Here is a 14,385-nt window from a genome sequence, read left to right on the forward strand (position 1 = left end):
TGGCATAGATGAGAAGACTAAGCTAGTTAGTACTCCACTTGCTCCCCATTTTAAGCTAAGTACTATTATGTCGCCAAAGGATGAAGCTGAACGAGAGTATATGTCAAAGGTACCATACGCAAATGCTGTTGGTAGCTTGATGTATGCAATGGTCTGTACGAGAACTGACATTTCACAAGCTATTGGAGTTATTAGCAGATATATGCATAATCCAGGAAAGGAGCATTGGCAAGATATGAAGTGGATTCTACGGTATATTCATAATACTGTGGATATTGGGTTAGTTTTTGAGCAGGAATGCAATCAGTCTGTAGTTGGACATTGTGACTCAGATTTTGCGGGTGATCTGGACAAACGAAGATCAACTACTGGTTATGTGTTTACTTTTGCAAAGGCACCAGTTAGTTGGAAGTCTATTTTGCAGTCAACAGTTGCTTTGTCTACAACAGAGACAGAGTACATGGCTATTACAGAGGCTGTAAAGGAGGCAATTTGGCTTCAAGGATTGCTAAAGGAACTTGGTGTTGAACAAAAAGGTATCACAATTTTTTGTGATAGTCAAAGTGCTATTCAATTAGCGAAGAACCAAGTTTATCATGCAAGGATGAAGCAAATTGATGTTCGGTATCATTTCGTACGAAAAATCATAGAAGAAGGTGGAGTCACGGTGAAGAAAATTCATACTACAGAGAATCCAGCTAATATGCTGACAAAAGTGGTGATTGCGATCAAGTTTCAACATTGTTTGGATTTGATCAACATTGTTGAACACTGAAGATTGAAGATGAAGACACAACCAAAATTTTTTACCGAGAGAAAATTGAAGATGTGAAATTTTGCCAAGGTGGAGATTTGTTGAATATGTCAAAATCCTCAATCCCATGTCGGTTGTTTAGGCAATTGGTAGGAAATTTTTTCCTATAAAAGAAGGCCTAATGTTTAGGATTTAAACACACCTCTCATTTGCCTTCTTATCTTCTTAAGGCATTTGTATCTTCTCTCTTTAGTATTATTTCACTTGTATTTTTGGAGTGAAATAAAATATTGGTTGTGTCCGAGGAAGTAGGCAAAATTAGCCGGACCTCGTAAATTCTGGTGTTTCTTTTGTTGTTGCTTTATTGTCTTATTTATTATTTGGTGGCTGCCATAATTTTTGGTATAGTAGTTGTGACTCACTCACACTATATACATTTGGCTTCTGCAACAATCCTAACTTTTTTTACTCAGTTTTAGTTGTATTTATTGATGGAACAATTTGAGAGGATGTCACGAATGCTCTATATATTGATATTCGAACTTGTGAAATGTGACAAATAAAGCATAGTTGATTTAAGTGTTAGTCAATCATTTGAGGTTTAGTTGGAAATTCAGTTTTACTATTCCAAAAAGAGATTTTGTGGTTTAAATGATTTGTTGTTATAATTAGCCGAGTTATACCCGAGTGATTGTCTTGGGCATCTAATGTTATACTCATCTTTTAATAGGGTGAAGAACTAAACCAGTTTATTTATTTATGTTAAGTTTTTAACACTTACAGGAACGCATAGTTTGTCGGTGAAATCGGCGCAATTGGGAATCAGAAGGAGCTATCGACGAGGAAGGAGCTACATAAATACCGGACCATTTAGAGAGTGCGGTGCCGGCAAAGCAGTTGAAAATCCCCAAATATTCTCGCACTTTCTTCTAATAAAGTATCTGTGTTCATGTGTATATGTATGAGACCATTTTTTATTACCACTTACATAATTATGTAATTAAATATATAAATTCTTATTACAGATGTATTAGCAAATAAACACCATTTGGATTTACAGATGTATTACATAGTTAAATTCTTATTTTCAATCTACATTTTGAATGGAGTAGGTACATGTTATTGGGTCAAGTGAGGGAATATTTTTCATTATAACTGAGAATGTGTAATACATTTTATTATACCTTTCTCAACTTTTTGGCTAAGATCAAATCTAGCATTATATATTTTATTATTTCTCCTGCAAAATCTGAAAATATAATTAATAGATAGGGTCTACAATATTTTAGTTTTGCTCTTTCTGTGTAATAATTCTCTCATTTGTTGTTTTAGATTTTAGTAGAATGAATAGGCCTAATTAAAGATTTTAAAAAAATAAAATGGTTAATGGCTTCTCTCTTCCTCTTCTCTTCTTGCTTCTTCTCCATTCCTTTTACTCCATCTTTTATTTTTTGAGAAATGACATGTTTATGTGTGTTTGCCTTGGTTGTTTGGTATCGAATTTTATATTTTTCCAATTAATATAATATCACAATCACAAACATGTAAAACTATAAAGAAAACTAAACGTCGAGTTGAACTTTGACCAAGTGTTTTAAAAGTTATATATAATCTTTCTTTTCCTTTAATACCTTATTTTGGAAATCCAAAATACTCTAAATACAAAAGTAGATAAAATGAATGAAAATGAAGGATAACGCGAAGATATTGTAGAAATACAAAAATAAACCTTGTGTGAAATTTTTATTTATTTATTACTTTTGAAAATATATCATAGAATTTTTACTATAATTCATAGAAGAACTATTTGTTGTGTTGAATTTTTAATTTTGGTTTATATAATATCTCTTTTTTAGATCTTTTATTTTCAAACTTGAATTGTTCATTAGTGATGGTTTCATCATGGCATGCTTTGGGATAGAACAAAGAAGAAAGCTAAAAATCCAAGTTTGAGACCAAATGAGTATTTGGTCACATAGCAATGTAGTTACGTTAATAATTGGCTATGTATACTTGTTTATATGGATTTCAGTTCCTCTCTCTCATACTTCTTATTGCATATTGCATATTGCATTTGCGGGTGAAATGAAATGCATTGGTTAATATTGACTTTCCTGTCACGAAGGCATCATTTATTTTTTATGATTAATACGTCTGAATCTGAATATCAATATATATATTAAAACTAAGACATTTGAATCTGAATACATATCTGAATATTAAGATATGTCTTAAAATCTGAATACTAAATGACTAAGAATGTTTGTTTTTTAAACATCTGAATATATAGAATTTATCTTTATTTAAAAACTAGTAAAAATAAATTCAAATTGAATTCTAATTAATCTAATATCATATAAGTAAAATATATATGATAGTTGGTGGTGGTTATGGCTAACAGAGGTGCTTGAGTGCCGACTAGAGGCTGTGGTGGGTAGTGATTTTGGTTGATGATGGTGGTTCTAGGCAGTAGCTAGTGTCAATTTGTAGCGATAGCGATTATGGTTGAGGATGCATGGTGGTTATTTGGTGGAAAATTATCGAATACTTTCCAAGCAAATCAATCGAAATAATTCAAGGGGTAAATCATAGCCAATCATAGTTAATCACTGAATTAGAAGACAAACTTGAGACATAGAAGTAATCAATTATGGGACAATATAAACGGGATTTTATTCATCAAGGTAGCTTGACCTGCCTCTCCTTGAAGAGGTTCAGGATCTTACATTGATCTTGTTTATTGCTCCACTTATGGAGTATATCTTTCTATTTCTGGTGTATTCAGAGTTGTGTAGAAGAAGAAGCCCCCCTTGGGAGGTTCTCTCTCTTGGTATTTATAGCCTCAGGCTTTTTCAGCTGGTCACGAATGGGCCCCCCTTTTGGTCGTGGAGATGTCCCCTTATTTACCTTAAGGATAGTTGTCAAAAGTCAGCAGCGTTGACCATTCACTATAAATTGGTCGTGATGGGATTGGCCCCCTGGTCATAGAATGGTCGAATATCTGCCAATATAGTTAGTCCCTCCGTTCGTCAAGGTCGTGACCAGGTCGACTTCGACGGACGGATAGAGCGACGTGATCGGGAGGGGCACTTCAAAATGAAGTTTCGGAACTTGGTTGGTGAGTGGAGCGTCATCCCGCGCAGTCGTTCGTAATGGCGCACGTTTCCATGAAACTGAATTGCTTTGTGCACGGTTATGTATTAATGGCGATCGTTGGGTTCCGTGCAGGCAGAATCTGTTATTTATTACTAGATAAGATGTGTCATTTTGTTCTTTACATATTCATTGTTCTTCTAAGAGAATTCTCGAGAAGCCTTTTCTTCTGTCAAATCGCATTTTCCCTATTCTTCCGATCATTATCATCATTGATTTCTCCGTTTCCCTTGTCAAAGTTCTTCTTTCTCTTGCTCGTGAATCGATTATGGTAGGCACTTCTTCTCGCGGCAATCGTCCGGCTAATTCTCTGGTGGTCGAAAATCCCGCTCCGGCAAATGAAAGGTTAGAGTTGGTGGAAGGTGAAGAAATTCCTTCGGTCGATGAAATTCTACCATGATCAAGAGATAAAGTGATGGATTTTAGTGCACCGGGCGGCGTGGAAGGGGGATATTGCCTCTCTAATGGGGGAAGTAGGGATATCCCAAATGCAGGAGCGATGGCGTATCCCACGTTATGTCGAGATCGCTCTTGCGAAGACCGAGGACAGGGTACAGATTGACCATCGAGGGTATTGTTCGTTCTATGCTTATCCCTTCCAGGTGGGGTGCACACTCCCGTTCCTGATGCTGATAGTGGACTTCTGCCGCTATTACGAGGTATGCCCAGCCCAACTCTCTCCTTACCTATACAAATTGCTCCTCATGTTCATCAAGTATGCAGAGCTAGCAGGTAGGGAGGTCACTCTGAGGCATGTGCTCAGTCTCTTCGCTCCCTGATCGTAGCGAACTCAACCTTACACAACGGTAGGAAGAGCGTGCGCTAAGACTTTTACCCGAATAGTGGTATCGGGGTCGATTTTCCACAGGGAGCTTGAAATGGAGTTGTGTATTTGTATAGACTAAGAATGCGTTTGTGCTTCTAATTGTACTTCTAACATTTTTGAATTTTCTTGTTATCACTACTATTATCAACTAAGAATAAGACTAAATTATGCTAAGAGAAATATTTGCTACGATGTAATTAATATAGAGAAAGGCACTAGGGTCATGGCATCACCTAGGTGGTTAACTAACGGGGAGAAACTACTAACAATAGATTGACATATTTGGGGCTTATGCTATAACCGTTGCACAATTGTACCCACTCTCACACCTCTCGGTAGAGAGAGTGATTTTGCCCAGTTGACTCTCTCGAGACCAATTGGGTAGGCCAATTAGACCAAGCAACTAGGGTTCAAGTAGGGTGATTACTCTCTCGAGGTTTAACCCGTTAATTGGGACTACCATTTCCCATGGGTCCATCCCAATTCCTTGTTGGGTCAATTTTGGGGTCATAGACTCTCTTTCTCAAGAAAAGTTAAACCCCCCAAGCTAGAATCAGCGTTTGCAACCACCAATCCTTAATTAAAACCTAAAATTAACCCAAATAGCAAACACCCAATATCAATCTAGCCTTAGATGGTAACACCCATCAATTACCCACACTACGGTTGAGCCACAACCCTAGCTAGTGAGTTTAGCTACTCATGTTAGATGAAAAAATTAAGAAATAGATGAAGAAGTAAACATATAAATTGATTGCTAAGAAGAAAATACAATATGGAAGAGTAAAAATGTAAACAATAGAATCAAGGGAGAATATGCTTAAAGCTAGAGAGCAGAGAATGTTCTTGTTCTTGTATTCAATGTTGTATATATCCTTTACAAAATGATAAGGATCCCGTTTATATATGAGGGGGAATCCCAATATAGTACATATGCATTTATTACAAGGATTTGAGGCTGGTACAGCCATTTAATGCTATGGTATGGGCTTGTACTAGCCTAATAGACCTGGTCAGCTTTAACCACGTGCCTTGGGAAATTNCGTAGCTCTGATCTTGCAATTTCTTTCTCGTGAAGTGGGGCGCGGACCGCGCAAGAGGTAGCGCGGCCGCGCTGGCTGATGGGAGCGGACCGCGCATAAATGGGGCGCGACCGCGTGGAAGAATTTGGGAAAATTGACATCTCTCTGAATCTCACCCACGCGGACCGCACTAATTTGTAGCGCGGCTGCGTGGGTCTTGCCTTGAATTTCAGGTCTCTGAATCTTCACAAGCGCGGACCACGTGACAAGGAGCGCAGACCGCACAGGATCTTCTTGAATTATGTACTCTCTGAATCTCCTAGCGCGGCCGCGCAGCAAAACAGTGCGGTCCGCGCTAGGTCCTCTTGTCCCCACTTCACTTAGTCTTTGACACTTGGCAGGTTTCACTCCGTTTTGAGCCGATTTTTGACATTTGTCATCTTGTCGCTCAAACCTGCAATCAAGCGCAACTTGTAAGCATTTTTGGACTATTTTATGGCAATTAGTACACAAAGCATAGGCAAGTATGGGCATAGAACGTGTTAAAATCACAGTTATCAACTCCCCCAAACTTAAACCTTTGCTTGTCCTCAAGCAAATAAAATAAGACACACCCCTTAAAGGGAAACATCCAAGTAATTCCAGCTTATCCTAAAGTAACCTCAACAAGCGTCAATTGGGACTAACAATTGCGCTCAATACGAATGCATCATTAACATATTTTAAGCTTTTGAAAACTGTGGATCAAGTGCGACACAAGAGCATCGAGGGTTGACTCATTTCATCAAGGAGCTTTTCTCAAATACCTTGGTCATTGTGGAACCCAAACTCACACATACTCAACTCTCCCTAAGCGAACCTCACCTTTTAGAGTAATGACACATAAATCGAGGTTGATGGATTTTTCTCTCATTTCTCTCACAAAGAAGGTCACAAGTTCGGCTCTAGGTACCATATTCTTGCCCCTTATGTAAGTATCCACTAATGTAGGTTCCGTTCAACTCAAGATCATATAGGGCTTTTGTGGAGTCATTGTAAAGGCTTTGGGGTAAGGGTAGGATATGTTTTGTTCAAGTGGGTTCAATCTTCCCTCAAGCACTTCTTTTGATTCATTTTGGCACACTTTCTTGACTCATTTGAGTATTCGCTTCTTTTTCAAGGGGTTAGAGAGACACACTGTCACTCTTTCTTATGCAATTCAACACATTTCTCTTTTTTCTACTTTTTCACAACCTTTTTCACTTTTGTTTTCTTTGAATCCCCTTTTTGACCTTATTCATCTTTTTCTTTGTCTTGTCTTTTCTTCCTTTTTCATTGCCTTCCTTTTCTTTTGCTTTTGTACCTTTTACCACATTGTTTCCTTTCTTGTCTCCCCCCCAAACTTAGACATTTTCCATCTACTCAAGGGAAGATTTGGGTGCCAAGAGAGGGTATCATTAAGAACGGGTATAGGCTTGTAGCTTTGGTTCTTGAAAGAAGAAGGTTTAAGGCTCAAAGGGGTTAACTAGGGATAATTTCATTGGCAGGTCATGGAATTGTTCCATCTTAGCATTTTAGATCAAGGAGAGCCTATAATCACTTCTTAAGCCAAATTTCCCCTAGGATTTAGCCTCAACAAACACTCGGGGCAAGTTCTAGACCATCGGCTCGGAACTTAGACTCACAATTTGAATTCTCACCACACACACTCAAGGATTGCTAAAGACATCGAGTCGAGGGCCCACAACGACCTTAGTTACGATTCAAGCGCACGATGGTCCCACACGACCATATGATGATTGTTTGGTCAACACAAGAGTCTCAAGGCCACAACTTTCACCACCCTAAACACAACATTATGTCTTTGACCATGGGATCAAAGGAAAATGTGTTAGGCCCAAGTGAAGCTCGCCTGAGGTCCCCTTAACTACGAAATATCGAAATCAAAAGAAAAAAAATCAAAAACGGACTCAAACCCTTAAGAAGGTTGTCACGCCATCTATCATTGGAAAGAGCCACCCGGTTCGCACAACACTTTACCCTTGGAAAGAACCGTGGCATTAAGAAAACCAAGGGCTTATTGAAAATGCCAAAAACAAAAAAAAAAGGCTACGAGCCTCACTACTAAGCTAAAAACGAAAAATTTTAACGAAAATAGAAAAACCGAATGAATATGTACAAAAGGGGAGTAGAATATACAACGGGGATGAATGTATACATAAAAGTAGAGAAGTAGCCAAAATCAAAAGTTATATACAGGCCAACTATCAAATCCAAAAACATAAACTAGAAATCAGCTAAATATGTACAGTCATCCAAATGTATCAGAATCAAAATAGTAGGGCGCACCCCGACAAATAAAAGCTGGCATTTTCCCCAATGCCAACTACCAAAATACGCACAAAAAAATAGAGAGAAAGGATATAGAATGGCTCCTCAAGCCTGATCCGTCTGCATGGGCTGATCAATGGTCCCCTGATCCTCTGTAGTGGAAGGGACCTCAAACTGGTCACCTGCCTGCTGCTGCTCAGGTCCTGGGACAGGGGCCGGGTCATGGACCGGCTGAACATCTGCTGGAGCACTGGAGGCACCCTCCTGAACCTGTGTCACCTCTATCACAACACCGGCGGTGCTAGGAAGCTTCCTCTTCTTCCTTGGGTGCCTAGGCTCCTCCTCCTGCTGTGGCTGAGCTGCTGCTGGATCTAGAGCTGGATCCCCCAATAGCAAGTCTAATGTCATCTGGTCTGCCAAAAGCTTGTCCACATCTTCTTGCAGCTTCCTTACCGACTCCCAAGAGGCCCTCGACTTTCTCATCTTCTTATGTTCCTTGGCAAGCTCCTTCAAAGCCTTGCCATGCGAGGCTACCGCTGTAGTCAAGTCGGCCTGGGTCTCCAAAATCTTCTCCTGGTTGGCCAGGATCTTCTTCAATGTCTCCTCAATGGAAGGAGGAATCTGGACTGTGGCTGGGAGCTGACTGTGCCTCAACTGTAGTAGCCAAGGTGGACAACTTGGATGTCGCAGCTGACATCCAGTTGTTCAAACTGGCCAAAGACTGACTGAGCTGGTGGGCAGTGAACCGGTGAGTCTTTGAAGAAGGGACTGCCGGGTCAGCTGAAGTAGAAGGACCAGCTACCGAAGAAGGACCCGGGGGCAATGTCTTACCGGCAGTACTAGCAGGGATGGTGGATGGCTGAGTAGAAAGCTCGATCACAGCTGGCTCCTCAGACTGGCCAGGTAGGGTAGAGGTGGGTGGCTGATACTTTTTGGACTTTGGGTTGTCAGAACCCAACTGGCTATACCAAGAATAGGGGGCCACCGGTTTTGCCTTGACATCAAACTGCTTTTTCTTCACCTCTAAATCTCTAAAATACAGGGACAGAGTGTTCGGGAAGGGGTAGTTGGTGTTGGTCTCCTGTCAGACTGCAGAGATCACCCTTGAAATGGTGTTGCCCACATTGAGAGGAAGCCCGGCCATGATAGATGCCACAAGTACAGCCCGAGCCAAAGGAACTGAGTGATCATGTGTGGAGGGATCAAGTCTGCTACAAACGAATGTCAACCAACCTTTGGCTTCAAAATTGAAAGTGTTCCGCAGAATCCTCTCCCCTGCCTTCAGCCATTTAGGAACAGTGCCCAGGGCTGCCAAGTACTCGGCCAACCAAGGACGCACCTCTTCACCCATAGCGAGTTTTGCCAAGTATTCGGATTCATCCTCCTCTTTGAACCCCAAATATTCATTCAATAATTTCCCATTAAACAACGCCATCTTGTCCCGCACCTGTGTCGCCTTCGTTTCCTTAACCACATGAGACACATTACAATAGAACTCTTTCACCATATGCTCATTGGCGTCAATACACCTCTCCTTGAAGATACCCCAACCATCTCTAGTACGGAATTGTTCTTGCACCTTTGGGTTGAGAGGAAGAAGATCATTGCCAATGAATTGCCTTTTCGGGATCAACTTCCTAACGGGCCACCACTCTCTAAACTTATGGAACGCAATCTGACTTACAAATCTGTCTTTCCAAGCTTCCGGCTTTCTTGTTCTATCAACTCCCCCGACTTGGGGCTCACCCCCTCACCATATCCTCCACTCTCCCCAGATAATGAAGTTGTGGGGGAGGTGGAGTATTGCTCTTCACTTTTAGCTACGGACTCATCAGACGAGTCCGAAACTACGTTTACCGGTCTTTTGGAGGTGAGTGAAGGTGAAGGGGAGTCCTGCAATTGGAGCGGGATAGACATGTGAGTGGGAGAAGATTCTGAGGTGATGCTCCAGGATGGTGCATACTCACTCCCCGAAGAGTGGGAGGCAGCTCTATCAGCTTCCCGTATCAGCTTACGGGTCTTTTTGATATTCTCCCTAGCCTGGGGAGTGAGTTTAACAATCCGCTTTCCTTTGCCCCCTCGGGAGGAACCACCTCTCCCGGGCTGTTGTTGTTCTTTTCCTCCTCGTTTCTTAACCATGATCTGCAAAGAATACAAGTCTAACATTGTTAGTTTAAGCACATGCAGTGAATTGGATGAGACAGTTGAGTTCATGGTTTAGAAACAGTGCTGCAGAATAAGGGGCGCGGACCGCGCAAAAGAGTCACGCGGTCGCGCTGGGGTAGCATGGACCGCGTAAAACTGGAGCACGGACCGCGCTTGACAATGATCCAGAAACACCCTCTCTGAATCTCCCCAACACGGTCCGCACTGATTTGGACCGCGGTCGCGTTGGGCCAGCGCGGACCGCACAAAATATGATGCGGACCGCGCTGGTAACACTTAGCATACACAGGTAAAGCGGCACGAACCGCGCAGAAAGGCCGCGCAGCCGCACAAGGCTTAGAAATATAACCGAGTTAGGGAATTTTCATGCGAGTCCATTTTTGATCAAATTATGGGTCCTAATTGTCCCTACTCAATTAATCACATTTGAATCATGCCCATTGTTCAAAATTAACACATAAAATCTAACCTAACAATTAAACCTAAGAAAAATGAGAAGAAATAAGAAGTTATACTACTGGGAAGCAAGCAAAATAATCAAAAATTAAAGCTATGAATGAAATTAGTAAGAAATGTTACCAGGGATTATTCAAATTCAACTACTTGAAGCAAAGGTCTCGATGAATAGTGAAAACTTTAGCTCAGGAAGTCAAAGTGCGAAAAGTGTAAAATGAAGCCTAGGGTCTCTATTTATAGAAAACTGTGGGACCCTTCACCTACCTACCAGCGCGGTCGCACAGAAATGGACGCGGACCGCGCTAGATTTCTTTCCTTCTTGTTGGACTGGGATCCCCCACGCGGACCGCACTATTTTGTTGCGCGGCCGCGTGGGAAACTTCAGAGAGTTATGAATTGTGGCCCTTCCTAGCGCGGACCGCACGAAAAACTGCTATGCAGCCGCGCTGGCAACGTTCAGACGANCCTGAGTCCCGGTTCGACTGAGGTCGAACCTGGTATATTCTGATGGCGAAGGCGGTTAGACAATACCCTCTTTGCTCGAGAAGCGTCAACATGACATTGGTGATTTGAAAATTCCCTGCCCGGATTCGGGGAGGAACTATGGCACTTGCATAACCCTGGTTCGGAAGGACCCTTGGAGCTACTCTTGGTGGAGGCGGAGGAGGGTCTGGGATTTGATCATTTGGATTTGCATTGGCATTTCTACCTCTCCGTGGTACTTGAGGTACCCGGAGCTCATCTTGCTCAACATCGTCAACCTCCTCCCCCGCGACCACATTGTCAAGAGGGACATTTCCGTTTAGAGCCATGTGTACCTGATGGATCGACACAAATAACGTTAGTAAAAGAAGGAAAGAGAAGCAAAACACAAAACTAGCTACGCAAATAGTCAACACCGTAAGCTCCCCGGCAATGGCGCTAAGTGATCGAGCGAACTCAACCTTACACAACGGTAGGAAGAGCGTGCGCTAAGACTTTTACCCGAATAGTGGTATCGGGGTCGATTTTCCACAGGGAGCTTGAAATGGAGTTGTGTATTTGTATAGACTAAGAATGCGTTTGTGCTTCTAATTGTACTTCTAACATTTTTGAATTTTCTTGTTATCACTACTATTATCAACTAAGAATAAGACTAAATTATGCTAAGAGAAATATTTGCTACGATGTAATTAATATAGAGAAAGGCACTAGGGTCATGGCATCACCTAGGTGGTTAACTAACGGGGAGAAACTACTAACAATAGATTGACATATTTGGGATCAATGTTATAACCGTTGCACAATTGTACCCACTCTCATACCTCTCGGTAGAGAGAGCGATTTTGCCCAATTGACTCTCTCGAGACCAATTGGGTAGGCCAATTAGACCAAGCAACTAGGGTTCAAGTAGGGTGATTACTCTCTCGAGGTTTAACCCGTTAATTGGGACTACCATTTCTCATGGGTCCATCCCAATTCCTTATTGGGTCAATTTTGGGGTCATAGACTCTCTTTCTCAAGAAGGGTCAAGACCCACTAAGCTAGAATCAATTTTTGCAACCACCAATCCTTAATTAAACCATAAAATTAACCCAAATAACAAACACCCAATATCAATCTATCATTAATAAAACACCCATCAATTACCCACACTAGGGTTAAGCCACAGCTAATGGGTTTAGCTAGACATAATTAGAGAAGAAATTGAAGAAATAGAAGATGAAACAACCATATTAATTAATTGCTAATGTTAAACTACAATAATCTATGATGAAATAAGCTCAAAATGCCCAAAATAGGCTAATACAAATGTCTCACGAGCGCAGCAGCTATCATGTGTACAAAACTTGAGCTAAAAATGGTAAAATGTCCTATTTATACTGGGCTGGAAAAACTGGACAAAAATACCCCTGCGGGGTCAGCGCGGACCGCGCATAAATGTAGCGCGGCCGCGTAGGCTCTTGATCTTGCAATTTCTCTTCTCTAAAGTTGGGGGCGCGGACCACGCAAGAAGGTAGCGCGGCCGCGCTGGCTGATGGGAGCGGACCGCGCATAAATGGGGCGCGGCCGCGTGGAAGAATTTGGGCAAATTGACATCTCTCTGAATCTCACCCACGCGGACCGCACTAATTTGAAGCGCGGCCGCGTAGGGTCTTGCCTTGAATTTCAGGTCTCTGAATCTCCATAAGCACGGACCGCGTGACAAGGAGCGCGGACCGCTCAGGATCTTCTTGAATTATGTACTCTCTGAATCTCCTAGCGCGGCCGCGCAGCAAAACAGTGCGGTCCGCGCTAGGTCCTCTTGTCCCCACTTCACTTAGTCTTTGACACTTGGCAGGTTTCACTCCGTTTTGAGCCGATTTTTGATATTTGTCATCTTATCACTCAAACCTGCAATCAAGCGCAACTTGTAAGCATTTTGGGACTATTTTATGGCAATTAGTACACAAAGCATAGGCAAGTATGGGCATAAAACGTGTTAAAATTACAGTTATCACACCCCAAAAAATCTGCGGCACCATGATCCATGCACACCCACGAGGATCGAAGGGCTTGATGGTTGGGCTGGACGACGAGGTCATTCATCATTCCTTTGAGAATTTTTTCTATATTCGGACTGAACACCTGGTGGCGGACCCAAATGGATTCTCGGAAGTTTGGAACTTTGCACGTGAGGCCTCGTTCCTGACTGGGCATCCGCCCTATTTCGACTTTCCTTATGCTTTGTACTTATGGTTATTGATTTACCTTAATTTTTTGTAGCTGAAAAGTTTCCACCGCCTCCTTTGGAGGGGATCCGAGACTGGGTCGAGGTAGTGCTTCCTCGTACTGCGGGCATTCGCACCTGGCCGGCTTTCTGGGAGAGGCATGGTCGCAGGCCCGTGACAGGTGGAATTTCGGCCCTTTCTCTTTTCTATTTCGTTTTGTTCTGACTGCGTCTATTGATTCGTTTGTTCATTGTATCTAGAGAGACCACGTCATGTCAAAGCTCCACAATTGGCTTTCCGTCGGCTGGGTGCACTTGCTAGGCTAGCTGCTGTGCCTGTGCCTCGTCGAGTACCAAGGGCGGTGCTGGTTGAATCGTCAGCGGCCGCATCCTCAACGCGGGCTACGCCACAAGATGAGAGCCCGTCCGGGCTTGTTCGTTCTCGTACGGGCTCGCCTTCAAATGAGGAGGAGGATAGGCCTTCACAGAAGCGGCGAGTGGCATTTATGGTGGCTCCTCCGTCGGTGATCAACTTGGATTCTCCCCCGACGGATTCGGAGGGCGGTGCGGCTGTGGCGCTTGCTGTCGAGGAGAAGGAGTTAGTCGTAGTTGAACCCGTTAGTTCTAGCCAAGGGAATGTTGTTGTCTCAACGACCCCGTCCGAAGTTCCTGTTGCCGAGGCGGAGGTCGATCCTTACAGGCCGCCGTCGGGACTTTTGATGTACCATTGTTGGCCATGGCGAGTTGCTCTACATCAACGGCCGCGGAGAGGCGGAAGGACGTGGTGGAGGACGAGTATGAGTCCGAGTCTGATTTGGACCCCGACGACGTTTGTATGTTTAAGGAGGGTATTACCAATTCTACGGTGCATGCGGGGGGGGGGGGTGTTTTATTGAGGTTCCATCGTATTTGAACTTATTAACTGAAGGAAATAGCTTGGTGTCATAGTTCGAGTTGTTATGTTCGGAGGCCGAGAACGCGTCTTTGAGGAGCATTTCGGATATTGAAG

The sequence above is a fragment of the Nicotiana attenuata genome, chromosome 10, assembly GCF_001879085.1.
Source record: "Nicotiana attenuata strain UT chromosome 10, NIATTr2, whole genome shotgun sequence".
NCBI lineage: Eukaryota > Viridiplantae > Streptophyta > Magnoliopsida > Solanales > Solanaceae > Nicotiana > Nicotiana attenuata.